The sequence below is a fragment of the Lissotriton vulgaris genome, chromosome 9 (genome assembly GCF_964263255.1).
Source record: "Lissotriton vulgaris chromosome 9, aLisVul1.2, whole genome shotgun sequence".
Lineage (NCBI taxonomy): Eukaryota > Metazoa > Chordata > Amphibia > Caudata > Salamandridae > Lissotriton > Lissotriton vulgaris.
In genome coordinates this window covers 585,708,786-585,736,593 of record NC_141697.1, presented here as the reverse complement: position 1 = coordinate 585,736,593, position 27,808 = coordinate 585,708,786, and the positions used below count along the sequence as shown (strand labels likewise).

At 48.2% G+C, this 27,808-nt stretch overlaps 1 protein-coding gene across 6 annotated transcripts in view; it reads left to right on the top strand.

The window, feature by feature from the left end:
• The window catches only part of LOC147691885 (uncharacterized), a 125,343-nt gene that overhangs the window by 87,180 nt on the left and 10,355 nt on the right, over positions 1-27,808 (top strand). For 2 of the 6 annotated variants that reach the window (XM_086938155.1, XM_086938156.1), the window contains exon 3: positions 26,802-27,055. The gene's annotated coding sequence lies outside the window, so the exon portion shown is untranslated. Of the gene's footprint in view, positions 1-11,154; positions 11,239-11,330; positions 11,415-11,501; positions 11,534-26,801; positions 27,056-27,808 lie in introns of all 6 variants that reach the window. The other 4 variants (XM_086938160.1, XM_086938158.1, XM_086938161.1 and 1 more) reach the window with 4 other exon arrangements.

Sequence of the window (27,808 nt, the reverse complement as noted above, 5' to 3'; positions counted from 1 at the left end):
GATTCCATCTGTTGCCGACAGCCAATGATTGACCTGGGCCCTCACCATCGCGTGAAGCGCCGCAACTTCCGCCATTAACATCCGCAAGGAAGGGCCACATTGAGTCCGTTCCGCCGGGTTCCATTCGGCCGCAGGCATAACGATCCCCACGGAGAGGCTCCCTCTCCGGGGCAGGATACGCCGGAGCAGGAACAGGCCGTGAGGGACGGGCCAGCAACATGCAGCAACGCGCGGCGGGACCCCTACCCCGGGGCACCAGCGGTGCTAGTGCCGGGCCTCCGGGCCGGGGCCCCCGCGACGCAGCACCGCGCACCACCCATCGCCTCACCTCAGGTACAGCACCAGGCAGCAAATGGTTGCAAAGTAGTTCAGAGAAATTTTCGAAAGTTCCAGGGACCGGACCCAACCACCCTCGGCAGTCCGTTGTTGTTCACTTTGGACCCGGGTAGACCAGAAATCGAGACCCCGGCTTCCAGTCTGGGTTAGGCCTCAAAACATTTTCGATGTTACTTCACACCAGAACATCAGAAAACTTCCGCGATCACACCATCGGGATGCAGACTAGTTTACCCACACGAATCCGGGGCAGGAGATCAGGATATTCGACAGGAGAAGCGAGCGGAGGGCGGGGGTCAGCGGAGCCGGGAGACTATGCGGCCATCTTGGTTGGTGTCGTAGCTCCTCCCCCGGATCTGGGAACTTTGATGGTAGCCCCATACTCCTGGGCCAAAGGTGGCTACTGACAGACATTTCGATTTATATAATGTTAACATTTCTGCTACCAGTTTATGTCTGAGTTTACCAGCAAAGCGAAAAAGCCCCTCTATTATTCTGCTAGTATTTTGACTTCTAGCCACAATTACATTATTCCAATTTAATTTGTTATTAAAAACATTCACCAAGGGGGGAGGAGCCAAGACAGCGACTGTGATGGCCGCTTAAGACCTCGGCTCCGTGGCCCTTCTCCTCCCGATTGGATATCCTGCAATAGATCCTGGACTTATTTCATGCTCCTGCGTCGGTGAGGACGCCCGGTCACAGGTCGCGTGACCCCGAGAGCTCTCCCGGCCGCACACCCGGAGAAACATCCATTTACATCTTGCGGCCTGCAATGACGACGGAACCGGGACAGTGCGTTGAAGACGGGGCCAGGCACTAAGTGAACAACAGCGGCCACCCGTGCGGGGGAGGAGTCGGTCAGCTGGAGTACTGGGATTATCGGCTTGCTTCTTGCCGAGGACAGCTAGAACAACTAGCGGTGCGGATCGGAATGTGCTCAGCGTGGGAGTCTCGAGGGATGGTGTAACTACGCGTCTAACTGCAAGTGAGCCGATCGGACGCTGCTGGCCGCCCGGCCCGCTTTTGGCGGGCTGTTCCCGAATTTTTGCATGAACTGTTCCCTTTCACGGATGGCTCGTATCGGATGCCGCCAATTAGGCATTTATTGACACTGCACTCCCAGAATTGCTGCAGTACTATGGAGCCTGACATGCCTTTGTTTGGGGCTCGGTCCCACACGTTGAGGGAACGGCTTGCTGCCCAACTCGATAATGTGGAGTGTACCGCCCGAGGTGCTGGCTTGCAGCAAGGAGGGGAGTGCATGGAGGTGAGGAGCGTGGAAGTGATGGCACATGGAGTTGGATTGACGTGTCTTGACCTTCTGGCGGCTCTTGGTGCCCTACACTCCACCCTGGAACAAGGCGCCCAAGCACTGGGGACTAAATTGGATGCCATTGTGTCTACCTCGAGACTCCCGATGCCAGACGGTCTTCAGGCTCACGATGACCTGCCTGGTTCTGTACCCAAGAGAAGAGCGATGGCTGCCCCTGTGAGCATTGCAACACCGGAGGTCCCGGTTCGTGTGGTAACTAGTGCGCAGGCTTCCGGATGTTCGGACTGTTCGGTGGGACTAACACTGGATCCGGAGGTGGCAGTGTCGCTCTACACTATGCTCCTGAAGACCCTGGAGATGCCTCAGATACTGTCGGACATTTTGTTTCCCTTCTCCCTCCCGGATATTGTGCATGCGACCTGGAAGGCATGCTCCGAAGTGGTGTTGAGATCGTTGGACTACCATGTTGATGACTGTATTTGTATTCGGATATGTCGCCTCATTGTGTGTGGACTGCAGTCTGGGCTAGATTTGAGACTCCGCTCCCTCGCAATATTTGTTGTGGGAATGGGTCGACTGTGGTTGGACTCCGTTGGTACATCAGTTCGCACGGGACAGGGTTGAGGTTGTGTCCTGGATTGCTGGAGTTTGATTTCCTGGTGACTATGTCTGACATGCCTTCTGTTGATTGAAATGATGGTCGCACGGGTGCCGGTTTGAATAGCTGGGGTTTGGACGGGTGTGTGGCTGGGGGCCAGTATAATAATTTTGTCTCCTCCTCCACTTTCTTTCTCTTTTGTCTAACTATATTTCGGGTCTCATTTAGGGCGACGGGCACACTGCTGGGGGGGTAGGCCATGGCCTTCTGCAGGGGTGCGGGGTGGGGGGTTGAGGGGGGGTTTCTTTCTATTTTCTTGTTTCTTCCTTGGTTCTATGGCCCTTTTTCTTTACTCTTTTTCTGCCTTATCGTTCCACAGGGTTCCTGTAGCGTACTCAGTTTTTGTGGGGTGGGGCACTGGTTTATCACGTATAGTGATTGTATTGATGGCTACTTTGTATTGTTTATTTCGCCCTTCACTCCCACTTTAATTGCTAAGCTGGTTGCCTTTGCACATTTTGATGGCCAGCTGTAGGTCCTGAAACGATCGCTTGGCACTGATCCTGTAAAAAAAAAAAAGAAACCTCATCCATCCTGGTATCGCACTGGTACGGTCAGTTCAGTTCATTTTTGTCTTTATTTCGAATAAAATTCATAAAAGACAACATACATAATAAAATATTTAAAAACCTATACAAGCCAATAAACATACAATCATTTCATAATAATTAATTTAAAAGGGTTTTCGATTTCTTTGCACGAATCAGCCACACCCACCCCAAAAATTTGGCTACACAGATCACAGACAATTCAGTTCGTATATCACGTAATTTCAACAGGGCTTCACGATTTCCCCCACAATTCAAGGTTTTGCAAATAGGTTTCAACCATTTCAGTCGAGGCGATCGATATGCTGGGCATGCGAAAAACAGATGACCAATACTTTCTACCTGGTCAGGACAAAAAAAACATTTATTACTTGTTTCTTTCGCCCACTTTGCAGTAAAGGAGTTGGTCGGCAAAGTGCCCACCCGAAACTGATGATACAGCTTACGGTCTAGGGTTTTGCAGATCAAGTCCCAATAGGGCTCAAGGGACGGTGTTACCTTATATGTTAGAAAAAGTCCTGTTAGGCTGTTGTCAGAGGAAAGAGTGACCAGTGCAGATTTCTTTGCAGCCCAGAACTGATCTTTAAACTCTTGTTTGGATGGGAACCTAGAGCATTCAGGTTGTAACCATAATTCGGGGAGGCCCATTGAATACAATATTTGTTTTACTTCCCAGAGCCATGGGATTTTGTGAGCACCCCACAATGATTTGACCTCGCCCAATTCATGAGCGAAAAGGCTAAGCTCTGGAGTCGTCCAAAGGCGACACCAGAGTGCTACGAGACGATACTGCGCCGTCTCGTTCAAAGGTCTACAACCTAGATCTAAAAGCAATGGTTTTATTGGTGATGATTGTGGAAGCCCCACCAGGTTCCGCAGAAACCTATTCTGTGCTGTGTTTAGTGCTGACAAATCTTTGTAACCCCATATGTCTGCTCCATACAGGGTAGCAGCATTGGCCTTGGCCGCATAAATTTTTACCGCTGGTATAATGCGTTTGGTCAAGGTTTTTTTTTGTTCCTGCAATAAACATCCCGTAAGGCGAACAAATTTAAGTTTTAAAACCTCCAACTGGGGGTTCCAGGTAAGTTGGTGATCAAGAGTCACGCCCAAATATGTCATGACCTTGACCTGTTCAATTGGGGCACCATTCAAAGTAACCGAACTTTTAATAGGTTTGTTTTTGTTAAAAACCATGAATTTGGTTTTGTCGACATTGATCTGTAGGTCATTGTTTATACAAAACTCAGCAAATCTATTCAGGGCTACCTGTAACCCGCTCCGGGTTTTAGAAAGGAGCAGGGTGTCGTCGGCGAATATTAACATGGGATACTTTAATCCCGCCAGGGTAGGTGCATCTGTTTGCGTATCACTAAAGAATGCAACCACCTGGTTGATAAACAGGAGAAACAGGGTAGGGGCCAACACGCAGCCCTGGCGCACCCCCCGTTGGACTGGGAAGCTGTTGGTCACCTGACCCTGTCTCCCCCATCTTACCTGGGCAAAATTATCCTCATGTAAGCGCCTGACTAGTTCTAAAAGTTCAACGGGGAGACCCATAAGTCTGAGGGCTTCCCATAGTTTTGTCCTAGGGACCAAGTCGAAGGCCGACCTAAGATCAACAAAGGCGGCATAGATGACCCCACCGCCCAAGAAAACCACCTTCCAATACAGCATGGTAAGTCGGAACACCTGATCCAGGGTGCTGGTGCCTGATCTAAACCCTGCCTGCAAGGGGGAGAGTATGTTATTCTGCTCGATCCACCCCTGTATTCTTGCTAGGGCCATTCTTGATACAACTTTTTGAATAGAGTCGATCAGGCTAATGGGGCGATAGTTGTTCGGTGATGATCGGTCCCCTTTCTTATAAACTGGAAGTATCTCAGCACCTTTCCAGGATTGTGGTATCCTTGCCCCTGCTGCGATAGAGTTTGCTAGAGTTGTGATATATGGAACCCACAGATCAAGGTTCAATTTAAAAAGGTCCGCTGGTATGGCATCTAAACCTGGGGCTTTGCCAGACTGGACAGAACCTAGGGCATGTACAGTGTCTGAGGTGCAGAAAGTAAGCCTATCCCCATACAATATTGGTGTTATCCCCACTGTAGGCTCAATTGGCAACTCCTGTTCAATATTTGTAGCTTTAAATTGGGCGGAGAAAAATTCCACCCAATCCATAGCGGAAACATGATTTACAGGGATTTGGGAATCCGAATCCCTGCCCCATCTACCTATCTCCCAGAATTTTACTTGATTAGACGACTCACAGGCTTTGAGGAGATATAGCCAGTATGAATCGTCCCAATCCCTCTTAGCTTCCCAAAGGGTGTGTTTATAAAACTGTCTAGCTTTCCTGATATCAGGGGTTATTCTGGTTTTAACAGCTGCTATTAGTTTGCTGTGGGCTTCTCTGCAGTTCCTATTATACCATCTATTGTGTGGATTGACTTTCTGGTTTTTAGATGGCCTGGTGAGAAGATTTTTGAGAGCCGCAAAACATTTCTCGTGGAGATCAATAGTAATGGACTCTACCCCGCCATTGGGAGATAATACAGTCATCCTATTTCTTGTGTCTAGGACCAACTCCTCTATTTGACAGATAAGCTCTGGGTCAGCTGTGACCCTTGACCATTTGACCCGTCTTCTGTTATCACACAGGACTAGGTCAGATGTTATACAAGCTGTTTCTGTTTGGGGGACACCTAATCCAGGAACCCTGAGCCCCAGGGAGAGAGGATTATGATCACTCTCTGGCCTGGTCTCTATTAACATATCTATTACGCGTGACCAGGATTCTATATTGACCAATATATAGTCAATGCGACTTGCACTAATCCCATTATCGAAGGTTGGTTTCCCCAGTTTGTCAGACGGACTACGGCCATTCACTGCCCGAAGCCCCCACTCCAGGCAGAGCCCCAGCCAATGGAGGGCAGCCTCCGTTCCCCTAACACCCTTAGTTATAGCTAACGGGGGGATATTCCAGGCGGTATCTTCATCAATCCCCACATCCTCAGCTAAACTCAGGATGGGTTCGAATGAGCAATTCAGATCACCAGCCACTAAGACAAGATGATCACTTTTATACTTATTCAGGAGGTGTTCAAGGTCATTAAGAATGGGTTGCTTCCTCCCACCCTGACAACCTCGGGCATAGATGTTAATTAACTCTGGTACGGTCATTATCCTGAGCTACAATAGGGCAATTGGAAGATGTAATGTTGCATGCTTATGTCTTTATTGATTTGCTTGCCCGTGATTGTATCTGCTTTATGTACAATAAAGGTTTACCAAAAATTAAAAAAAAAAAAAACATTCACCAAGAAGGTAAAATTTGTCATCTTATCAATCATTTTTTCCTTTACAATAAATGTCCTTGTTTTTGTCGAATTGGGACCGCAGACCATAATAAACGATTTACTGAAATGTACCTTTAAATCCAATTCCATCATAAATTCAGTAAATGCGTTCAAACATTTTTGGAGGCTATTGGCTGTTAAGGACATCAACACTGTATCGTCTGCATAAGACAGCAATGGAACCCGTTTACCTTCTATGCTTGGGGAAATCCAATTGCTGTTCTAACAGGAATAATTCTAATCCATTTGTATATATTAGGAATAAAAAAGGGGCCAGATTGCATCTCTGGCGTACTCCTCCGTAGAAGCAATGGGCCTAGTCTTCTTTCCTCCAGTGCCAAAGCGAATGGCTACGGTAGTAGACACATGTAGCCTACGCAACAGGGTAATGAGGGGTTCTTCAAAACCCATATTTTCCATCAGTGTCGACAAATTCCCACGGCTCACTGTATCAAAAGCACTGGACAAGTCCATGAAGGCCAGGTGGATCAATCCCCTCCTGGCCTTCATGTACTTGCCTATGATCATGGATAAGTTGAGGCACTGTTCATTTCTTCCCTTCCCCTGTCTAAAGTCATATTGGAACTTCGATATAAGTCCAGAGGCATTGGCCCATGACTCCAAACGTGCAAGGATTACCCTCCCCATTACCGTGCACGTGGCGTCAAATATAGAGATCGGCCTATAGCATGTGGGGTCATTCCGGTTACCTTTTTGGTTTCGCCTGGCGATCCGCTGCGCAGCAGCGTTCGCCAGGCGAAAACTTTTGTTTACAAGTATGGGGCTTTGTTCCGCCTCTCTGTTCCATTGGCTAGCTCCATAAATGGAGGCTAGCCATTGGAACAGAGATGCGTCACTCATTCCCCGAGCAGATTCGTGGGCGTTCCGGCGATTTTCACTCCTCCCGCCCATTTTCGTGCGTCATGTGGCGGTGGACGGTTGTTTTTTTTCTTCTTTCGTATCGGCATGTTGGTTTCATTTCCAACGTGTGCTTTGCAGGGGTGGGCTGCGCGATTTCACTTTCCAAGAGTTGCTAACAGGTAAGCGGCATATTTTACCATTTTTTATCCCGTTCCCGCGCCCCCTCCTGCTGTCCGTGAGCCGTTCCCGCGCCCCCTCCCGCTGTCCGTGTGCCCGTCCCCGCCCCCCCTCCCGCTGTCTGTGTGCCCGTCCCCGCCCCCCCTCCCGCTGTCTGTGTGCCCGTCCCCTCCTCCCGCTGTCTGTGTGCCCGTCCCCCCTCCCGCTGTCTGTGTGCCTGTCCCCCCTCCCGCTGTCTGTGTGCCCGTCCCTCCTCCCGCTGTCTGTGTGCCCGTCCCCCCTCCCGCTGTCTGTGTGCCCGTCCCCCCTCCCGCTGTCTGTGTGCCCGTCCCCCCTCCTGCTGTCTGTGAGCCCGTCCCCCCTCCCGCTGTCCGTGAGCCCGTCTCCCCTCCTGCTGTCCGTGTGCCTGTCCCCCTCCCGCTGTCCGTGTGCCCGTCCCCCTCTCGCTGTCCGTGTGCCCGTCTCCCCTCCCGATGTCCGTGTGCCCGTCCCCCCTCCCGCTGTCCATGAGCCCGTCCCCCTGCAGCGCTGCAAGCCACGCTGGAGTGATGGCCCGGTGCACCGCACAATGTGTGCACGGTTACTTTCCCTTTAAGAATCCTTAGACTCATCATTACAGAGAATAGTGGAGGTGGGAAGAAAAAAGCAAGTTCAAGGCAGGAAAAAAAGTTTCCTTGGAGAAAAAATGCAGGGCCTGTCCCTCTGCCTGATGTCAGACCCGCCTTTAATAAAACCCTAAAGAGCCGGGGAAAGGACAGAGCTGGGTGCCGGGACCAGCCAGGCCGGGATTGCTGGGAACTCTCTTAAGTGGTGTTTTTTTGGATTTTAAAGCAAGGGTGCCATTCTAGGTCCAATCAATGTATCTAGCCCCGGCTGACAGGGATGAGGTGGCTTCTGTCCTGGGTCCTAGCAGCACACAGTTTCTGCCAGGTGAGTGAGGGGCGAACAGGAAGGGGGGGTGTGGGGCGAGGGGGGGGGGGGAGACTGCTGTCAATGTTCACACTGAGAGGGCAGGTCGGTGCACTTCCAGAAGTGGGAAATCTGGCAGTGCTGGATTTATTGCATTCACGTGTGTATTGAGGTGTGAAGTTAGAGGTCCTTGCGTGACCCGATGCAACTTTTATTCCAGACAGTCTGAAAAGTTAATTACTGCTGAGTGTGAAGCGTGAGGCGCGCGCCACAACTGTGCTCGGCAGATTGGTAATGGTGTTTCCATGGGCTGCGCAGCAAAGGGTGTTATTTGAATGGGAAAGTAGGTGTTTTAAATGCTAATTTTTGTGGAAAGGGCACAGGCTGGAGTGAGTGGCTGCGTGAGACACGACACACGCGGCAGCAGCTGCAGTGACTGGGGGGGGGGCGGGGGAGGAGAGAAAGGCATGGCTGGGAGCACAGCTTGACAGATGCACCGGCGGACTCAGCACTGGGTCACTGTCCCCCCTCTGCGCTCTGGGCACGAGAGCCCCTGGCACAATGCCTGTTCCAGGCACCGACAAGGAGGCAGGGGCTGCCACAGAAGCCAGGCATTCGGACCTGGAGGGCTGGAATGCTCTACCACCAGTGCTTACTGGGCACGGAAGCCCATGCCAAATGCCTGTACTGAAGTGTCGGGAAGCGCTCAGCTGGGGCGCAGACTCTACACCAATGCCTGCCCAGATCATGTCCTGGCAGCCTTGGGCACTCTGTTTGCCTTTTTTTACAGCCGTCTTCAGCAGGGCATCCAACCTGCACTGGGTACAGCAGGTGCTCAGTGCGCGGCTACACCTGGCACCGAGCAAACCCCGGTCACTGTAGTCTTTGCACCCAGTCAGGCATTGGGCACTGTAAACGATGGTACCCAGCCAGACAAGAGCACAGCATCTCTGCCACCCGGAGTCAGTAACCGAAGGACGGGAGCCCCCGGGCAGCCTGGCACGCAACCTGCAAGGGCCACTGCCAAAGGTGGAAACCGGCTGTTTCTGTCACCCTCCCTAGCCAAGGAATGACAACATCTGGCACTCAGCCTTATCCGGGCAACGTTCCAATAATACATAGCCTGAGCTGAGCATGGCAACCTTTGATACCCTCCTTGGCTAGGGCATGGCAACCTCTGGCACACAGCCTACTCACGGCAAGGTATCGCTAACACCTACCAAGCCTGACCTGAGCGGCTGAGCCTGGCAGCCTCTGGCACCTAGTGTGGCATGGGCAAGGTGCCTCTAGCACCAGCCTGGCATGAGCATGGCAGCCTCTGGCACCTAGCATGGCAGTGACATGATGCATCTGGCACATAGGCTGACCTCAGCATGGCAGCCTCTGGCACCTAGCGAGGCAAATATGTGGTACCTCTGGCACATAGCCTGACCTGAGGATATCAGTCTCTGGCACTTAGTCTGGCAGGGACACGACACATCTAACAGCACCTAGAGACATTAGCAGGACAGCCTCGCGGGGATCATTGTCTAAAAAACGCTCTCATTGTTCTGGATTCGGACAAACGCGGGAGTATAGACAAACAGACAAACAAAAGACATGACGTGCCCAGCCCACGCGAGGAAGATGTGTGTATTGAGGACTGGGCACTGCTCTTTGTACAGAGAGACCCCCCCCCCCCCCCTACCCCCCATCCAGTGGGGTGGGGGAGGGGGCTTTACACGGTGCGCTTGAAAAGGATTTATTTGGAGGTTTAATCAGGGCTTTAAGCGGGTGGGTCTCACGGGTCTGAGCACCGGCAGTTTTTAGATTTCGTCTGGCGATCCGCTGCACAGCAGCGTTCGCGCAGGCGAAATCTTTTGAGAACAGTCTGGGGCTTTGTTCCGCCTCTCTGTTCCATTGGCTAGCTCCATAAATGGAGGCTAGCCATTGGAACAGAGATGCGTCACTCATTCCCCGAGCAGATTTGTGGGCGTTCCGGCGATTTTTACTCATCCCGCCCATTTTCGTGCTTGCTCCCCTGCACCCTGGCTGTGCTTGCTTCCCTGCCCCCTGGCTGTGCTTGCTTCCCTGGCTGTGCTTGCTCCCCGCCCCTGGCTGTGCTTGCTCCCCCGCCACCTGGTTCCCCTTCCCCTGGCTGTGCTTGCTCCCCTGTCACCTGGAAATTATATGTAGTTAAGACTGAAAGAAAACTGAAAGTACGAATTTCTGAACATAAAAGTACTATTAGGAATAAAAACATGAAGAGTAGCCTAGCATCCCATTGGACTCAAGAAAGACACTCTGTATCTCAGATACAATTTTCTGTGTTTAAACAAGTTTCTCATTCTGAGGGCACAGTTTGCACCCGATCCCTCCTCCAGAGAGAAACATTCTGGATAAAAAAACTGGGTACTCAGGACCCGAAAGGGTTAAATGAAAGAATAGATTTTGCATGTTTTCTGTAATTGAGGCAATGTGGTTACTGTTGATACGTGTACATGCTTGAGAATTTAACACCTTAGATGCGGCGCAAATATCCCTCCCCAGTGCTGCGCTGTCCATTGGAACTAGTGCTGAATGGACGTCCAATGGTCGTGCGCAGCACTGGGGAGGTAGTGCTGCCGTCTGCCAACGCCCCGACGCAGCACTTAAGAGGTTAAACATTTTTGTGACATCTGAATATTGACCATCATATGTGTTTATTGAAAGCCAGTTCACACCATAGTGTTTATTCTTTACAAAAATGCACGACCTTTTCCACACATCATTTTACTTTTCACCTTTAGAGAGTAAGCACACCTGAATAGTTCTCTCTTAGTTTCACTTTTTTAAGGTTGGCGTTCCGTTACAGGACGGCTAGTAAATATGGACCTTTATTGTTTTATCACCTGAGATTGTTGATTCTGTGGCCCTGTAAAGCTTCGCTGCAAATATTGTGTGTATCCGATTGCGAGTGAGGATTTGCGTTTACACTTTGTTCGAGATCGTGTTTACTGTTCAAAGATGGTGGCCGTTCTTAGTCCGCCGTTTGTTTTAATTGAACATTAGAGCCGCGTTTCAGAACCATTGATGAGAACCGCGAAAGAGAGCAAGGAGGCGAGGAGTGGATAGAAGGAGTCAGAAACTTCATTTGTGAGTATTTTATTGCGGGGAGTGTTTACACGGACTTGTTGGGCGGAGATATAGTTGAAACTAAGGTTTTGGCACGATTGTGTTTTATGCAGGCACAGTAATCAGTCTGAGTAGACCTTCGGGGGAGATCGACATTTTGGAATACACCAAGTGAAAGAGGGCATTGTCTTGTATCGGTAAGATTATAGTTTGTTAACCGGTTTATTTAGAGAGTTTATGGTTACATGAAGAGAGTAAGTGTTGATATACAATGGTTTTTTCAGAACTCGTAGAAATCTTTTGATGTGAGGACCAAGTAAGTATCAGCATGATTTTTTTTTAATGTTCTTTTGAGCACCAAGGTGTGGAAAAGGGTCTGTTTGTTACACTCAAAGCATGGAATTATACACACAGCAAACACTATTCAGATTCACTATTATTGTAAATACAGTTTTTTTGATACTGTTTCTTGAAACTTCAGCATGGAAAGGTTGCTGCTGATTGTGTTGCATTGTTATTTTTTAGATGAAAAAGGCTCCCGATGAAGGGTCTTGTATGACCCGAAATGCATTGAGCACTTAAAAAGGAAACACAGAAGAAATTGTGGAAACCAATTCCCTTATGAAAAAAATGTGTGAAATGTAATGTGACTATATCTTCATGAATAAGCATTGTTTTTTTGATGATGTATGTCTAAAATTTACATTTTGGTGTCGAAATAAAACACTAAGAATGTGTAACTTATAAATTACTTTGAGAAATTTGTGTTACTTTAGAAAGGTACAACCGATTGCTATAGTGCGTGGGGGTCGGGACCTTTGGTCTCGAGATAGGGATGTGCTTGCTTCCCTGCCACCTGGCTGTGCTTGCTTCCCTGCCACCTGGCTGTGCTTGCTTCCCTGCCACCTGGCTGTGCTTGCTTCCCTGCCACCTGGCTGTGCTTGCTTCCCTGCCACCTGGCTGTGCTTGCTCCCCTGCTCCCTCGCTGTGCTTGCTTCCCTGCCCCCTCGCTGTGCTTGCTTCCCTGCCCCCTCGCTGTGCTTGCTTCCCTGCCCCCTCGCTGTGCTTGCTTCCCTGCCCCCTCGCTGTGCTTGCTTCCCTGCCCCCTCGCTGTGCTTGCTTCCCTGCCCCCTCGCTGTGCTTGCTTCCCTGCCCCCTCGCTGTGCTTGCTCTCCTGAGTGTGTGTGTGTGGCTCTGGGTGGGTGTGTGTGGCTCTGGGTGGGTGTGTGGGGCTCTGTGTGGGTGGGTGTGGCTCTGGGTGGGTGTGTGTGGCTGTGGGTGTGTGGGGCTCTGTGTGTGTGTGTGTGGCTGTGTGTGGCTCTGTGTGTGTGGCTCTGTGTGTGTGTGTGTGTGGCTCAGCGCTCGTGTTATTGAACAACTGACATTGATTGCAATTAGCTCTGTGTATAGCGCTACTTACCCCACATAAACCTCTGCTGGCGCTTTCATTGTGGTGCACCTCAAGGTGTGTAGCGCTTTGGATATTTCACTTTCGTGCATCTGTTTACCTTGCAGCCATTTTGTATTGACCCCTTGGCCCGTCCCAGACCCTCCCTGCACCTAGATCCCGCCTCCCAGCTGACCCTCCCACCCACAGAGGTAGAGCCTGCGCTTGCCCTCGTGTAGAGCTGTGACCATCCTGCTCCACGCAGTAACGGTCGCTCCCTTCACCTCCCTCTCCTGGTGGTACAGTATATACTACTGCTATTCAACTTGCTGTACTGTTTATATCTCGCTTACATCTCATTAGAATAGCATTGAGTAGCGCTCGTGACTTCTGCCTGCATTTCATTTTGATCAGCTGTGTGCAGCGCTCGTGACTTCTGCTGGTATTTCATTTTATTAGCTGTGTGCAGCGCTCGTGACTTCTGCCTGCATTTCATTTTGATCAGCTGTGTGCAGCGCTCGTGACTTCTGCTGGTATTTCATTTTAATGAGCTGTGTGCAACGCTCGTGACTTCTGCTGGTATTTCATTTTAATGAGCTGTGTGCAGCGCTCGTGTTATTGAACAACTGACATTGATTGCAATTAGCTCTGTGTATAGCGCTACTTACCCCACATAAACCTCTGCTGGCGCTTTCATTGTGGTGCACCTCAAGGTGTGTAGCGCTTTGGATATTTCACTTTCGTGCATCTGTTTACCTTGCAGCCATTTTGTATTGACCCCTTGGCCCGTCCCAGACCCTCCCTGCACCTAGATCCCGCCTCCACAGACACGCCATTGACCTCTGGAATCTACTCGACACCATCTCTCCGGACGTCGCCTTCCTAACAGAAACATGGATGAATGCCTCTTCAGCCCCAGACATCACCATTGCCATCCCGGAAGGCTATAAGATCATTCGCAAGGACCGTACCGGCCACACAGGAGGAGGCATCGCTATCGTCCATAAGAAATCCATCCGCATCTCAACCAGCTCAGACGTCAATCTCGCCAACTCTGAACACCTTCACTTCCAGATCCACATCGACTCCAAGACCACACTCAGAGGCACCCTCCTTTACAGGCCACCAGGACCCCGCTCACAATTTAGTGAAGACATCACGGACTTCATCACTCCACACGCGCTCCCCTCCGAGGACTACATCCTTTTGGGAGACCTCAACTTTCACCTTGAAAAGAACAACGACCGCAACACCACCACCCTTTTGGACAACCTCGCAAACCTCGGACTTAAACAACTTGTCACTACCCCCACCCACATCGCAGGTCACACACTCGACCCTATCTTCACCTCCAGCAAGCATGTTTCCTTCAGCCACACCACAGCTCTCCTTTGGACTGACCACAGCTGCGTTCACTTCACCTACAACAAGCCCACATCCAACAACCACCCCCAACACACTCTGCAAAGAAACTGGAACAAAATCACCATCTACCAGATCTCCTCATCGCTTCTTCAAAAGCCCCCCGCCCACTCCTCAAACCCAGACCAAGCAGCCACCAACCTCACCCAATGGTTATCCAACAGCGCCGACATCCTAGCACCACTGAAAAAACGACAAATCAAACTAGGCAGCAAGAAGGCCTCCTGGTTCAACGATGACCTTAAGAAATACAAGAAACTCTGTCGCTCCCTCGAGAAGGCCTGGAAAAAAGACCCAACCACCAGCACCAAGGACGCCTTCAAAAACGCCACCCGCATACACCACCAACTAATCCGAAATGCCAAGAAAGCAGCCTTCAAGGACCGTCTAGATAACAACGCCCACAACAGCAAGGAATTATTCAACATCGTCAAGGAATTTACCAACCCCTCAGCCAACTCCAACGACATCACCCCCTCTCAAGCCCTCTGCGACTCCCTAGCCTCATTCTTCCACAACAAAATTGCAGACATCCACAACAGCTTCGACAACCAACCCGGAGACCAACCCACCCAATCCCCTGCAGGACCCCCACCCCCCCTGAACATCCTCAAGACTGGAAGCCAATCTCCACTGAGGACACCATCCGTCTGATGAACTCTATCCACTCAGGATCCCCCACAGACCCTTGCCCTCACCACATCTTTAACAAAGCAGACTCCATTATTGCACCGCACCTCCGAGACGTCATCAACTGCTCCCTCAACTCCGCAACCTTCCCGGAAAGCTGGAAACATGCCGAACTCAGCGCCCTCCTGAGGAAACCCACAGCTGACCCCACCGAACTCAAAAACTATCGCCCTATCTCACTCCTTCCATTCCCGGCCAAAGTCATCGAGAAAGCTGTCAACAACCAGCTCGCCGCATTCCTCGAAACCAACAAATCCCTCGACTCCTCACAGTCCGGCTTCCGAGCCAAGCACAGCACCGAAACCGCCCTCATCGCAGCAACAGACGACATTCGAACTCTACTGGACAATGGAGACACAGTCGCCCCCATCCTCCTCGACCTCTCCGCAGCCTTCGACACAGTCTGCCCTAGCACCCTTCTACAGCGCCTCAAAAACATCGGAATCCAAGGAAAAGCACTGGAATGGATCACCTCGTTCCTCTCCGGAAGAACCCAGAGAGTCCGCCTTCCACCATTCAAGTCAGAGGCTACTAAAGTCATCTGCGGCGTACCTCAAGGGTCCTCACTCAGTCCCACCCTCTTCAACGTTTACATGAGCCCCCTCGCGGCCATCGCACGCCAACATAACCTCAACATCATCTCCTACGCCGACGACACTCAACTGATCCTATCACTCACCAGAGACCCTAACACGGCCAAAACCAACCTACACGAAGGAATGAAAGAAGTAGCCGAATGGATGAAGCACAGCCGTCTGAAACTGAACTCAGACAAAACAGAAGTCCTCATCTTAGGTACCTCCCCCTCCGCCTGGGACGACTCTTGGTGGCCAGAGGCCCTTGGAAAAGCACCCATCCCGACGGACCACGCACGGAACCTGGGCGTCATCCTGGATTCCTCACTCTCGATGAACAGACAAGTCAACGCCGTTTCTTCATCTTGCTTCAACATTCTTCGCATGCTCAAAAAAACATTTCGCTGGATCCCTACCGAAACTAGAAAAACAGTCACCCACGCTCTGGTCACGAGCCGACTGGACTACGGAAACACCCTCTACGCCGGCACCACCGCAAAACTCCAGAAAAAACTACAACGCATCCAGAACGCCTCAGCCAGGCTCATATTAGACATCCCGCGTAAAGAACACATCTCTGATCACCTGAAAAACCTCCACTGGCTCCCCGTCAATAAGAGGATCACTTTCCGGCTCCTAACCCACGCACACAAAGCACTCTACGAAATCGGACCCGAATGCCTCAACACACGACTATCCTTCTACACCCCCTCCCGCCAGCTACGATCCTCCAACCAAGCCCTTGCCACTGTACCTCGCATCAACAAAACCACCATGGGAGGTAGATCCTTCTCCAACCTAGCAGCTAAAACTTGGAACTCACTTCCCACTCACCTTCGCCTTACTCAGAACCACCTAGCATTCAGAAAGCAACTCAAAACGTGGATATTCGACAAGTAACTCCCCACCCTTCTTCAAGCGCCTTGAGACCCTCTGGGTATGTAGCGCGCTATACAAATCTTTTGACTTGACTTGACTTGACTTGTGTGTGGGGGGGGGGGGGGCTCTGTTGGTGTGTGTGGGTCTGTGTGTTTTTGTGTGGCATTTGCCAGAGATTAAACTATTGGCATTGTAAATGACAAGGCCGTTTATTTATCTGTTTTCAAAACCAACACATAAATACAAATTTTGTCATTTACAATGCCAATAGCTCAAACTTTTCAAAAGGCGAAACCATTGCATTGTAAATGCTTGTTTAAAAAGCGGGACTACCACTGCACTTCTCCATGATAACTGGATATGGCCCACTATAACCTCTTTAAAAACATTTAGCATCATCAGGGGGCCCCATAGTTGAGGATTGCTTTTGAATAAATCCAAAGGCACCCCATCTGGTCCTGGGGCTTTCGCGAAAAAGCCCTTTGCGAGGGCGTCCTCAACCTCATTTAAGAACAGGGATGAACTAAGTTGACAAGCTGTTGGTAAATTAATGGCTATTTCATCCCTTTGCTCTTGTGAAGAGACACCTTTTGGGTTAAATATACTCAGAAAGTGAGACTCCTTGGTTTACCCTGTTATAGTAGAATCCATACTCCTAGTGTCGTTGGAGAAGAGAGGGCGATTTATGACCTCCCAGAAACTCTTGGAGTCCTTGAGAGCACTAGCTCTCTCAAGGTCTTCCCAGGCCAGTCTTCTCAGCTCAACCTTTCTACGCTTAATAGTACTTTTATAGGTCTGTCTAACAGTCTTGATCAGAGCCCTATCGCGGGGGACTGCGTGCAAAGCTTTCTTTAGGTCTTTACACGCTTTTGAACATTCAGCATTAAACCATCTTGTTTCTGTTAAGTCCTGCTTCCTCATTGCTTTAGATAGGTTTTTAGCCGCGTTTTCACAGATAGATTCAAAACATTGGATTATAGCATCTGGATGGGAGTCATACACTAAACATGTCATAATTTTACTTAAATTTGTTTTTATAATCTCAAATTTAGCTGGATTTATAGTACTCCACTTTAACCTGGCGCCCTGATTGCGAACAGAATAGTAATATAAATACTTTCAGAAGTGCCAAGAGGAACTTACATGCGCAATTTGATTGCAGCTGAGTTTCAAGAAAGCATTGTATACTGTCTGTACTCGTGGCCGGTGCTGGTCTTGTATGGGTGTCTGGTGCTGTATAATGTTGAAGGGTCAATCTGGTTTGCATGCTATCATAATCCTACAGTCTGGTGGTTTTATGGTTAATTTAATGGCCTTCAAAAGTTTCAATTTGTAGATATTGTCTGTGGTCATAATGTTGACATGACCTCTGCATTGTTCGACAGATGTGCCATCTTCCTGTTTTGAAACCAATATTGTTTTCCATATGTGTTAAATGCATCTGTGAACTGTTCTACCACTGAAGTAGGATCACATGTTGGAGGAGTGGCTGGGTGGCTTAAGATGGCAGATTTGCCACAATTTACAGGAAATGTAATTCACTCAAATGTTTCAAACATCAACAATCCATCATCAAGCGCACAATAATAACAATTCTAATCCCCAAAACGTTGAAATTGCAGTATGCAGCGTTGGTGCAAGCTCTGCCCAGTGCTTGGAAGATAATTCGTAGACAGCTGGTCGGCCGGACCCAAAGCGCACTACTAAATTAGCCTTATGGCTACCAATAAAAAGTCTCAGATGCTTTTCTTCGATAACCAGATCATTCTTTAAAATAAAACAACAGTTTTTGCACTGGTGTGAACAGTTTATTTGTAGAGAAATTGCGTTCTCGTTTCTATGATGTCAATACAAGTGTTGCTCCACACTTGTAGAAATGAGGTAACAGAATATATCACTTAAGCAGTCTTCTTATGAAAATGTTTGACGACACAACCCAATGCAGGTAGAAACACTTAATCAGGGGTAACTTTGGATAAAATGAGAAACATTTTAGGTCAATGAGGGGCAATATGTTGGGAAATAAAAGATGAAAACTGGAGAAAGAGATGAGAAAAAATAGTTGTGTGTATTGCAGCACGTGAAGGTCGGAATTCCACTGAATGGTAAAGTTTTCACTAGCATCTTCAATGGTGGTGTGTCGGTTTAGAGCAGCGTTTTCACAAACCGGTACAACCTTGATATGCACCGCAAGCGTACGCTTGATTGACTTATGCACTCTTTAGCTGTGGACACAGTTTTTAGGTCGAGCCTTGGCAGCGCATGCGCTGCTCTGCGAGCCATGCTGTATTCGAGTATAGACATGAAGCCACGCCCACACTCCGCCCATATTTGTGATTGGCTTGTCATTGTCCTTCATAAATGCTGACTTCTGATTTGTTAATAGGTTTGTTATTCCCTCCTTAGTACCACCTTGTCTATATTTGTAACCTCCCATGAGGACAAGCCCTTTTACTTATGTTGTTACACAATATGCCCTATTTTGTTTGTAAGCACGATTTTCTTTAATGAGTTTCTCCTACTTCAGGCACAACATACTTTCCTACAGCATGGGCGCTTTCAATTTCCAAGCAGCCCGGGACAATGGCGGCCGCTTCTTTGAAATGAAATAGGTCTCACATTTACAAGAGTTTGAGCTATTGGCATTGTAAATGACCATTCCTTTTATTTATGTTAATTATCAATACAGATAAATAAAAAGCAATGTAATCTACAATGCCAGTAGCTTAAACTCTTGCAAATGGGAGACCTATTGCATTGCAAATGATTATTGCAGTTTGTTTCTTCGATCGAGAAGTTTCCAGATTGGACACGATTTGGAGAAAAGTACCGGCGCCCCTAGGTACGGATCTCAGACTGATACAAATATAATTGATACATCACTCAACGGGATGCTCGATGGTTCACGTACTCTCTGTGATTTCGTAAATATGGGCACATTTGGACCCTCTTTCTTTTTGGCAATTTATTGTATCTCTGGAGGGGATGGGTTTTCATTATGCAATGTGGTGTGGCACGTCTTGCATTTCTTGTTAATTTTTTCGGACTCAGATGATTGTATGAAAATATTTTCACTCATGATTTTTGTCACTTTGGATGCATGTAAGGTATATGTCAGTACATTTCTGATTGGGGGGGGGCCTTTTGTTTTTTCTTTTCCATTCAGTGGAATTGCGACCTTCGCGTGCTGCAATACACATGTTCCTATTTTTCCTCATCCCTTTCTCCAGTTTTCATCTTTTGTTTCCCTACATATTGCCCCTCATTGACCTAAAATGGTTCTCATTTTATCCATAGTTACCCCTAATGAAGGGTTTTTACCCGAAATGCATTGCGTTGTCATCAAACATTTTCACAAGAAGAATGTTTAAGTGATGTATTCTGTTACCTCATTTCTACAAGTGTTTAGCAACACCTGTATTGACATCATAGAAACCGAGAATGCAATTTCTCTACGATAAACTGTTCATACCTGTACAAAAACTCTTGTTTTATTCCAAAGAATGACCTGGTTATAAAAAAAAAAGCATCTGAGACTGTATATATTGGAATCCATAAGGCCAATTTAGTAGTGCACTTTGGGTCTGGCCTACTTTTGTTGACCAGAGGTCTACAAGACATATCACAATAGAACACTCGACCCAGCCCATGCTATCCACCTTTATCCTGTAACCTGTAGCCCGGAATTAGCTTGTAAAAAGCTGTAGCAGAGGCCATTGACTGACCTTGCTTCTAGCCGTCTCCAGTTGTTGGCCGCCTTGCATGAAAGGCGCGTGGTGTGTGGACTGCATACTAGCCATATGCTGAGCAGCTGGGCTCCATTGTGGTAGCCAGACTTGGTGCCACATGGAGTAACTGTGACCGCCAACCAACATCTTGGTTTTAGCGGGTGATCTCCATCTCAGTGCTAGAGTGCTAGAATGTGCTGAGGGAAGGAGCAAGATATGTACCTGAATGCTGGGCTGGCAGGCAGTGGGGATTGACTGGAGGAAACCGAGATTCATGAGGCTGCATACTGTAGGCTCTTCTCCATTTATTTATTTATTTAAAAGGTTTTATATAGCCCTGGCTAGACCCGAAGGTATCAGAGTGCTTTACATGGGTATCAGACAATAAATGGCAGGTTGCAGCTTTACAAAGGTTACACAGTTATTAGAGCATGGCAATTTTAGTTACAAGTATGGTGGAGACAAACAAAAAGGAACATATAGGTAGGGGGAAAATCTGGCATGGGGAGATATTCCGGGGAGTGGGGGCAGGAGCAGGGGAAGTAGACAGAGTGGAGGAGGGAAAGAGGAGGGGAGGGTTAGAGACATGGCATGGCAAGAGGAGGGGGGTGACAGGGACACAAACCGGTAGGCAGGTCAAAGCTGCGCCCAAAGTCCAGTCGCTGTGATCCCAGGGGGAGTGGTATCATTTCCCCATCTCTGTTGCGAGAGGCTCCCTAAGCGCAGTGGACTCTCTCAGAGGGGTCTCTGAGACTCCGCCTATTTACTGGATCCTTCCCCAAAAAGGTGAGAGAGAGTGCTTTTGCAAGGGGTGCCATACCATACCTCAATTGTGAGTGGCTCCCTTGGCGCTGTGGACTCTCTCAGTGGGTATTCTGAGACTCCAGCGTGTATAACTTGGATCTTTCCCCAAAAAGGGGAGAAAGAGTGCTTACTTTAAGGGCACAAAAGAACAGGGGGCTAGGTGGTGAAAGCAGGCAAGGGGAGATATTCCAGGGAATGGGGGGTAGGAGCAGGAGAAGTAGACAGAGAGTGGAGGAGGGAAAGAGAAGGGGAGGATTAGAGACACGGCACGGCAAGAGGAGGGGGAGGGTGACGGGGACACAAAACGGTAGGCGAGTCCAAGCCTGCTCCTGGAACTCCATGGATTGATACACCCAGACCAAAATGGATTTATGCCAGGCTGAAACACCTCCCTTAACATTAAACCTTTACATTGTGTGGTGGAGAATGCTTCCATGAAATAGCCACATGCAGCCTGCTTGGTATTGGACCTTGAAAAGTCTTTTGAAACCCTTGAGTCGGAAAATAAGTTTGCTGCCTTGGATTGATTTGGGATTATCCCTAAAATGCTTTGTAGATAAACTTTGGTACAGCGACCCAACAGGTAGGATCTGTACAGGTGAGCTTATGTCTGAATCACTCGCCCAATATCACCCCTCTTGTTAGCCCTGGTATAGAGTTGCTAGCTACAAAGCGTTGTCTGATGAGTGGTATCTGGAATATCACTTTGGATGAAATGACTTGTGTTGTTTCATTTTATGCAGATGCCAGACATATTGATATACTTGAAGGATGCATGTAATGTTATCGCCCCAATTTTACAGATCATGAATGGTTGTAAGGTGGCATTGGGTGTCGACTGATGGTGCCTTTTTCCGGTACACCCTGCTTGTCCAGAACTTGTAATAAAGATGTACAACAAAGTAATTAAATGGAAACCTGTAACATTCCGTTATCTAAGAATTAACATATAGCCTTCCAACGAAGATCTACTTGATGGTAATTTAACAAAACTGATTGATTTGGTCTCAATTAGCTTTTTGGAAGTCTTTACCTGTGTCCACAATCTGCAGGATTGGCCTAAGCAAAAAGGGTCTACTTCCCACTTTGCTATATTTACCTCTTCCACTTTCCATTAAATTATTTCTTGCCTTTGACAGGATGTTGGGAGACAGTTTGGAATTATGGGCAGGCATAGTGTCATTAGCCAAATGTAAAGCTCCTGGCGGACCAGGCAGACCTAGGAGCTCCCGATAAAGAACACTAGCGGGTTTCCTGTTGCTTTGCTGGCTGATCATTAACGGAAGTGGGGTTTGCACCAGGCAGCTTCAACAAAATCGAAATACAAAAACTGTTTCTTTCTGGAGCCTCTCTTCTGAAAATACTACCCGTTTGTTGCTCATAGCAATGCACTGTTATAACAGGAGTCTAATCCCATGTGCCCCTGTAATTCCTCTACAAAATATTCCTAAATTTAGGCTTCACTTCTAAACCCTCATTGGAACTCTGGATGGGCGTGGACCTTCTGGTGGTGGGCGTCCTCTTCCATAATGGAATCCTGTTCCCATTTTCCACTTTCGTGAACAGTATGGCCAACACCCGGGGCAGTTCCTGATCCTTTGGTAGACTGGGGAGGGCTATGAACACTTAGGGGGTCATTACGATCGCGGACGGACTTGCGTCCGTCCGCGACCCCAGAGCATGAGGGAACGTCCGCATGGGCTGCGGCGTTCCCTCTGTGCAGATTAGGATGTGACCGCCAGGGTGGCGGTCACATCCTCTATTTTAACATTGCCGCGGGTGCAGCTTCAAGCTGCACCCGCGGCAATGTTAAAAAAGCACGCATTGCATTTGCGTGTACAAAGCGGCAGGCTCCGCGCGGTGCCTGCTGCATTGTGCACGCAAATGCAGGGGGGTACCATAGGTACCCCCCATGTGCACCCCCCACCCCCCACTACACCTAGGGGGCCCGCAACGGGCCCCTGCAGTGCAGTTACACATGCTTTTCCACGGCGGAAAAGCCGCCGCGGAAAAGCATGTTCAAAAGCACATCCTAATCTGGCTGACGGTGTCTGAGAGACACCGTCACCATTTTAGTGCTTTTCCGCAGCGGTTGTAAGCCAGCCGCGGCGGAAAAGCTGCGGACCTAAACCATGACCCAACAGCCATCCTAATGTGGCGGTGGGTCCTGGTGGGTCCGCAGAGGATTTTCCGCATCCTCCGGGCCGGCGGTGGCTTCCGCCGGCCCGGAGGATGCGGAAAATCCTCCATCGTAATGACCCCCTAAATGGCTAATAATACACACAGAACCTCGGACACATGCCATAATACTGACACACTGCAATATGGGAATTTTGAAAAAGTTAATAGGTTGGCTAAGGAATGCTATTCAGTCTCATGTAGGGGACCCCCTGTTAGGGTTTAAGGAAGGCTGGGAGGCAAACCTAAGTAAGTCTTAGTGCGGAGTGGAGCAAGATCCTAGCTAAGCCTCACACAATATAATGTACAATGCGCTCTAAGAATGTTCAGCTTTACATAATGTACAGAGCATGCTTGACCCCTCCGGCACTCCTTAATATATTTCCGAACACAACGTGTGACTGCCCTAGATGTCATGCTTCTTTGTCATGCTTCTTTGTAAGGGATAAGACCGATGTCTGGGATTGCTGCTACATGGCTGCCTCCTGTCGGGAGGTTTGTTAAGTTTCCTCAACTGCCACTGAATTTCACAATCTTTTCAGCCTACAGTGCGGTCTTTATAAATGTTAATGCCCATGGGCAACAGAGCAGGGTCCAAGCGTATAGGTCTCACCCTTCTGTCAGCCAAGTCTTAAGTCTCTGAAAAACTCTCTCTCACTCTCTCTCATATATTGAGGTCGATCCATTCCTACCCAAGACCTATGCAACGGACTCTCTGACTTTTTTCAGGACAAAATCATCAAACTTGCCTCCTCCTTTGTCTCTGTCTCTCCCAACCCACCTTCAGATGTTCCACACCCCTCACACTGCTCCTTTAATTCCTTTAGTGAACTTACTTTTGACTCAGCCCTATCACTGCTTCATAAAGTCAAGTCTGGCTCACCTTTAGACCCAGTCCCTGCTAAAGTGATGGGCAATCTTGCCCCTGTCCTAATCAATTCCCTCCTCTCCATCTGGAATTCCTCCCTGACCCACGGTCAATTTCCCTCAGTTTGGAAACAGGCCAGGTTACTTCCCATCCTGAAGAAACCCGATGCTGACCCCACTCAATTCTGCAGCTATCGACCCATTTCGCTCCTACCTAAACCTGCCAAGGTGTTGGAGAAAGTGGTTCAGAAACAACTGGCCCAGTATTTAGAAACAAACAAACTGCTTCACGTCTCTCAATCCGGTTTTCGAACCGGTTACAGCACCGAGACTGCGCTGCTGGAAGTCTCCGAGACAATCAGGGAATCAGTGGATAGGGGCGAGGAGGCCATGTTGGTCCTCCTCGACCTATCCGCTGCATTTGACACGGTATCCCATGTCATTCTTACAGCTCGACTACAACAGCTGGGGATTGATGGCACAGTCCTTGCATGGATCAAATCCTTTCTGTCCAGACGGACCCAAAGGGTACTGCTACACCCATTTCAATCCGAAGACAAACCCCTCCTGTGCGGTGTGCCTCAGGGCTCAGCCTTGAGCCCTTTATTGTTTAATGTTTATCTGGCCCCTCTTGCCGGGGTAGTTGTCTTGGGGAGTCAGAGTGGTCTCTTACGCTGATGATACCCAGCTTGTTTTTTCATTTAGAGACCATTCAGACTCCCTCTTTCTCCAACTTTCGAAACTGCCTTGGCAACATCTGCACATGGATGGCTGCCAATCATCTTGCCCTCAACACTGATAAAACTGAGGTTCTCTTTTTTAGCCAGAAATCTACTCCCCCTGCAACTTTATGGTGGCCCACCGTCCTCAATCCACCACCCATACCAGTGCAATCTGCCTGCAACCTTGGCTTCATATTTGACAACACCTTGTCCGGGAAAACCCAGGTCAATAAAGTTGCGGCGGCTTGTTTTAATAAATTGCGTATGATCAGGAAGATCTTTCCCTATCTTCCTCAGACCTCCCGTAAAACGGTGGTCCAGGCACTCATTACGGCACACCTTGATTATGCCAATAGCCTATATGCCGGCGCCCCCCAATATCTCATTGACCCACTTCAAATTATCCAGAACGCGGCAGCAAGACTCATTGGTAATATCCCTTCCTGCAACTCGGTCAGAGCGTACCGAGATGAGCTACATTGGCTCCCCATAGCCTGTCGCATTGACTTCAAAGTTCTGATCCTTGCCTTCCGGGCAATCAATGGCACTGGCCCAGGCTATCTGAGCAAAAGGCTTAAGATATCTTCCTCAGTAAGGCATCTGAGATCTAACAGTCTACGCTTGCTGATCGTCCCCAGATTCAGGCTCACGCGAAGTGGCGGCAGAACTTTCACCGTTACAGCCGCCAAGCTCTGGAATAGCCTACCTTTAGACCTTAGGTTCATCGAATCTGAGCAAGTCTTCCGTCTCAAACTGAAAACTTGGCTGTTTTCCAAACACTAACTAGCAAGGTCCCCTGCAGCCCTTGCTCCTCTTTCGGATGGACATGAACTAGGCAACCCTCTCTGTGATAAACATGTAGTCTTAGCGCCGGGACACCCCCGCTGGAGGTAGCCGCGCGCTCTATAAGCTTCATAATAAATAAATAAATAAATAAATCCATAAATGGGCTGACGCAGAGAGCATAGCCCTAAATAGAATAGGGAAGAATCAAGAGGTCTTAGAAAATATCCTGTTAGGAGGCAATGGGAGGGTATTGTGCTGACCCTTGCAAGTGACAATCAGGATGACATTAGACCTCCTTGACAAATGTGAATCTTATCTGATTAAGGAACAGTAGTGTTGTGTGTACGGACGAAGCTTCTAGACTAGAGTTGTACTGCACTCCACCTGCTGATAGGAATTACTTGACACGGGGCAGCACATCAACTCCCTTATCTTAATAGTGAATGCTATTATGCTTTCACACTCCACTTCTGGACACTCGTCCTCACAACCTTTCCACGTAACCAGCTGACTGTGCAGGGGTGGCTGCGTCCTTCGTATTGCCGAGGAATCTGTGGGGTTATTTACTTGCAATTTATCAGTATCAGACTGAGTTAATGTTATTTTTTTATTTTTATAATTTCCTCTTTTTGACCCTGTTACCTATACCTACGTGTACAGTGCCGATCCATGCCAGGCATTTATGTAGCAACACGTGTATACAGTTACTTTGTGGTACTGCTCGTACTTCATAAACATGACAGATATTCGCCTACTTGTAACTTGTAATGTCAAAAGTTATGAGATGGTTATAACGTGCTACTTCTCATTGACAACTTGTGCTAACACAATGGCTTACGTTGTTATCATTATCAAACCAAAGCAGGTTGTTAAAGAAAGCATGCATCACGTGTTAATTTATAACGAATGCCAAGCTGCACAACTATTGCAGAAGCACATACTACATAATCTGATATATTCCCTTCCTGTTGTAGTTTTGCTTTATTTTTACTATTTAATGCAGCTCAAACCTAGTTACCCTGTGCTTTACAGAGATTTTACCTCATTGGGAGCGCCTAAAACATGCTGTTGTGGATAGAAAAGTAACTTGTGGGGCTTCGGCTCTGATTCAAAGCAAATATTAGAAATTGTGATACAATTAGACCACATATACCAAGAAAACCAGCAGGTCTCAATGTGGTTACAGAAAAGGGAGGATTTCCCAACAAGGCAGTATCTTTGAAAGGCTGCTAGGGCAGGGCCAAGCACATGGATTTGTTTTCTTGCCAATTGCTAAATCAGTCCTTTCCTTGTGATTAAGTCCAGCTGTGCCCAGAACAGTGAGTGGTAGGAGAACACTTCTGTCTGCATATATTGCTTGGGTTGGTAAACATGTGACTTGATTCTATATTGTGAATATATCATTCATAAGTATTTGTAATGTAACCGGTCTTGCATTTGTGAAACTGAGAGCTACTGGCATGTAAATACATAACGTGCTATAGCACTTCATAGAAACATGTTTTTTAATTTTACAAAATCTCCTTTCCCTATTTTTGCACACTAGAAGGCTTCTGAAACTCAAACGGATGCAGTCTGGGCTGCTTGAAAGAAAACAACTGATGAATGAGAGTGCATCTACAAGATGGCTGACGACCACATTTCCTATCCGTCCTGCATCACGTGCTCGCATTGCAGGTGGCCAATCATATGACCATGCTCCATCGGAACACACCGGACGCTGGTCTGAAGTAATGCCGGCTACTGCAGCCACCAGTGTCTGCTCTCCCGGTGAAGCGACCGGCGGCTCTCTGTTCAAAGGTATGAGCTGAATCTTTGTTGACTCCTTGAATTTCTTTGTTTAGCGACCCTATCTATATCGCATTTGAGAATCATTAATGCCGCCTATATCCCCCTTTTATTTTAACAAAATGTCTACCTCACTTGGCCTATTAATACACACTGCATTTCTTCTTTTATATACTGATGACAAAGTAAAAGGCTTGTGGCTGTGTTACGTAAAGATAAATCACGACAGCAGTCGCGTGGATTATAATTAGGGCTCCCGGTTTTATGGTATTTATTTTTTTGCCATTTCCGTCTGGATTTATCCATATTTATTTTTTGGGCATTTCTTCTGTATTTATCCACATTTATTTTTGCCACAAGCAAAAGATGACTCTACAGCTAGTATTTTTTCACGTTTATTTAAATTGACAATTGTATTCGTTTTCTAGTACAATGTAGGGTATATTGTACTAGAAAACGAATAAAAATGTGGTTAAAAAAAGGGCAGGAAGTGTAGAGTGGAGAGAGAAGCGCGAGGTGGAACATGACTCTAGAGCCTTTGGTGTTTGGTAACCCGGGGGCTACTAACAAAAAATTCTGGGCCTATATAATGCAACCTTCACCCCGGGAGCACACTATGACATAAAGAAGAGCAGCATCTAATGATGGTTAAATGGTTGTAGGCCCATTTTAAGGGACTACCAACAGAGAGTGCACAGTACTAGAGCTGACTGTTAGATACAGTTGGCAGTCAAAGAAGTTTGGAACCAGTGACTCCAGTACCAC